Below are 4,213 nucleotides of genomic sequence, written 5' to 3' on the forward strand. Positions count from 1 at the left end.
AAAAAAAAAAAAAAAAAAAAAAACTGAGCATTATCTTTCCTTTTCAGTGAAACAAAAAAAAATTTTTTAAATAAACAGGAACAGGGGCGCCTAGGTGGCTCAGTCAGTTAAGCATCCGACTCCTGATTTCCGATCAGGTCATGATCTCACGGTTTCTGAGTTCGAACCCCGAGTCGGGCTCTGTTCTGACAGTGCAGAGCGTGCTTGGGATTCTCTGTCCCCCCCCCCCCCGCCTCTCCCGTGTGCTCCCTCTGTCTCCTCCAAAATAAATAAATAGATAGATAAATAAATAAATAAATAAATAAAAGTGTCATCTTCAACTGCAAGGATATCTGTTAAACATCACAATTAAACATGCCAGAGGAGAAGCCATGTTGTCAAAGTGCCCACTTAACCCACCCAAATATCTCAAACCCACCCTTTGTGGACCTTCTAAAACCCTATTCTCTAAGGGTTTTCTTCTTCTTTTTTTTTTTTAAACAAGAGACAACAGACAGATACACGTTGGTAAATGCTAACTGTCCATATTCTCCCAGAGACACAATGTCATCTCTGAGCACAATATACAGAGAAAGGAGGGGACAGCTAGGATTATACATACTACTGCGCAGGGGCCTCGCAGCCTCCCGTTTCCGGCAGAGCTAGGGGACCAGAAGGGTTTTCTTTTCACCCACAGAGCAAGCACAGTGTGTTGATTCCATACACTTTGCGTTGAGACAGGGAGGGGTTAAAAATAAATTTGGAACAGAAAAGCAGGGAGATTCTTTTCCCACGCTGTTCTGCTCCGGGTATTTCCCCCCCAAATAATTTGAGAACCATGGTATAAAGGGAGAGAAAAGAGACTTCAAAAATCAGCATAAGAGGAGGGAAAAAGTAAAGACAGCAACTTGCCCCCTGGGACTGGAGAACAGTACAAAAGGTCCTTTCTCCCTGTCATGGTCATCTTCCACTCCTTTCCCTCCTTCATCATCCGTATCGGGAACCACGTAGCGCTGTCAATGCATTTGGCCAAATAGCATCTTTGATGGCCTCTCGTAACTCATCTGCCCTCTGGTCCCTCACGCGGTCTCTCCCCGCTGGCTCTACTCTGCGTTTGACTCGAACGTTTCATCAGATTTCCACTTGATTTTCGTGGACTTGGAAGATGGGTCACCACTCTCCTTCAGATGGAATTCTTTGGCGAGAACTTTATGTTTGAAATAAGGGTTTTCAGCAAAATAGAAATCTATTCTGTCGCCTGACTTAACATCTTCAAATTCTGTCCCCTCAACTCTTGTCAAATAACGCAGCGCCCTTCATCCTCCTCCCCAAGCAGCACACACTTGTGGATGGCTGATGAACGTCGTCACCCCCAAACTTGGGATCCGGGCGATCAACTCTGACCGCTTCTGAAAACGTGGTTGGCGGCGTTTGTTACATTTCGATTCTACTTCCAAAACGGGCTCCCTGGCTTCTTCATTAAGTCTGTCTCTTTCATTTTGTACCTCATCAATATGTTCAACTGCTTCTTGTTGTTCCCTTTCTCCCTTCGGCACGTGCTGACAGGTGGACGTCTCCTCCAGCTTGGGGGCGGGAGGTAGTCTTTATTTCTTTCTTCCAGGCGGCGGGAGCGACGACTGGCATTTGGGGGCCGTGCTGCGAGGACAGTCCACGAAACAGGCGCAGACGCACGTGTGGAAGGAGCTCTGATTACTCTCTGTCTTTTCTTGAGTCAATACTGGTCATTGTTTTTTTCTTGGAATTTTTTCATTTCAACAGCGTTTTCAAATGTTATTATGATCCCGAAGCTTCCACCTCCGCCAGGCAGATCTGCTTTGCCCCCTGCTCTACCGATCATGTCACCATTCTGGTGAAAACAGTCTAGATTGGTGTCTGAAGTGGGAATGACACGAAGACCCCAAGTACAGTGGGTAAATTTTATTTAAACTTAAGAAAAAAATGGAATGTCTCCCAACCTAAGCAGTACTTTTTCATGAGAAATAAACTGGACTTTCTTCCACTGTATTTCTTTCTGTCTTTTTTTGGGTGGGGGGTGCTTTCCTTTCCTTTTTTTTCTTTTTCTTTCTTTTTTTTTTTTTTTTTTGTTTCAGAGAGAAAGAGAGCAGGAGGGGGCAGAGAGAGAGAGAGAGAGAGAGAGAGAGAGACAATCCCACTGAGCGTGGAGCCTATCTTTGGGGCCTGTTTTTGGACTCAATCCCACAACCCTGAGATCATGCCCTTGGGAAAGTAACATGCTTTACACCTATGTAAGAAGTTTGTTGACACGTGCCTCTTCCGCTGCAGCCTGTCCCTGAGAGCTGCACCTTAAGGCAGCCTTCTCTAGCTGGCTGCCTCACTGCCCTTTGCTTATCGTCTTTTGTTATTGATGGAATTTGAGGTGGGGTTCACGAGAAAATGGCTAAGAGAGAATTCTTGAAGACACTTTTGTTGCAAAAAAAAAAAAAAAAAAGGTGATTTTATTAAAGCACCAGGGACAGGACCCGTGGGCAGAAAGAGCTGCATTGGGCTTGTAAGGAGTGACCGATGATATACTTTTAGGTTGGGGGGGGGAGGGTAGAGATAAAGTTAGTTTCCATGGAATTTCCGGATGCTGTAGGCAGGGTCTCACAGGACCCTGAAGATCTAGCTATTGTCAGGATAAGGTTGCTTTTAGTTTTTGAGGAAGTGTAACCATTAAGGCAGCTATAAACGTCTAGTGGAGTGTTACACACCGCAGGTGTCTGACGTCTATCAACGGGCTGTAAGGGAATTTGATTTAAACTACATCTTTCTTGCCTTGGTTTCCCTCATCACATACCATATCTCTGGCCGAGACTGTCACTTTCACAGTTTAGAGGTTTCCCCCACTGTCACTCACCTCACGATAGCTGCCATCGAAGGGGAGCCCTGGCCCTTGCAAAGTCCTGGGGGTGAGGGTCCTCGAGTCTCCAGCCCTCCCTCCGGGAGGGTGGCTACTGACTGGGGAGTTGGGTGTTGCTCACAGTGACTGAGCAGGCTTTTGGGTTCTTGTCCGTTAAAGTCTGGTGGCTACCTGACGTTTCCCGTCTCCTGGTCCGTCCTTGTTAGTTTCTCTGGTGTTTCATGCAGAGACAGTGAGAATGCTGTTTCTGTGAATTGTGACCGTGTCCCAGGATGCAAAACTGACCGGACCCCTTTAGCGGGTCCGTCTCCCAGTTTAGAAATCACAAGCCTGGGTGAGGTGTCCTTCTCCCAGATTGAAGTGACACGCCAGAGTCTTTGTGCCCCTGCGCTGATGCTTTGTGCCCAGGGCCAGCCTCAGCCCGGTGGCCCTCCCTGTGGCCTCGTGGGGGGGGGGGGTCATTTTACACTTAACCTCCAGCTCTAGCTGCAGAACTGGTTATGCCTGTTTCCTGTGGTCTCTGCCTGCCTGGAGCTCTGCTCCCTGGCGTCCAGGGGACCGGGGCGCACTGTGCTGTGCGTCTGTGTCTTTTAAGGAAAGGTACATGCAAGTAGCTGTAGAAATGGGACGGGTTCGCAGGAGAGGTGCCCGCATGTGAATGGGCTTCTGGAGGAGTGTGCTTCCTGGCAGAGTCCAGGGCACCTGTGACATCTGGAGCGTGGCTGTTGCGGCTCTGAGTCTTATACTGGGAGGGAAGCAGTGAGCTCCAGCCAGCTCATGAGCCCACTCTCTACCCAAGCTCCCCGAGGCTGGTTCTGTTTTTCTTTATTTCTCCCCCTCAGAAGAACCGGAGGAATTTCGGGAAAATACACATGTAGGCTAAGGCGGGATGGCAGGGGAAGCTGTGGATGCCAGTCTGATGTGGAACCTTCGCACCGATTCCTAGCCTGCCCGCAGTGCGCTCCGACCAAGTACCAACTTCCCGTGGGGCCCCACGAAGCGTCAGTCTGCACCCAGGAGTTAGCGAGCTTATCACGGAGATGCTGAAACTTGGTACCCAACGAAGATCCCCGATTCAGGCACGGTCGCCATGGTGGGGGCGGGGTGGGGGGGGACCTCTATCCTCCGCAGGAGGCCGCCTGGACAGTCTCCAGATTCTTCAGCTGGGTGAAGGCGGGGCATTTTGTCCGTATGCGTATCGGTGGGAGGAGTTTCCTTAAAAGGTACGTTTGCCCACATCCGGAGGAAACGAACAAATGTAAGCCCACACCTCTGACGCTGTGAAAGTGCTGGCTCCTTAAGGTTAGGAAACAAGAAACCACAGGCTGGGTTTGAGCCCAGGCAGGTTTCCTG

The 4,213-nt window shown here is 49.2% G+C and overlaps 1 pseudogene; it reads right to left on the reverse strand.

Annotated features, from left to right (window-relative positions):
• Window positions 1-612: 612 nt before the first annotated feature.
• LOC125931434 (protein SET-like) lies at window positions 613-3,952 on the reverse strand (annotated as a pseudogene).
• Window positions 3,953-4,213: the final 261 nt, after the last annotated feature.

This window comes from Panthera uncia, chromosome X (assembly GCF_023721935.1).
Source record: "Panthera uncia isolate 11264 chromosome X, Puncia_PCG_1.0, whole genome shotgun sequence".
Lineage (NCBI taxonomy): Eukaryota > Metazoa > Chordata > Mammalia > Carnivora > Felidae > Panthera > Panthera uncia.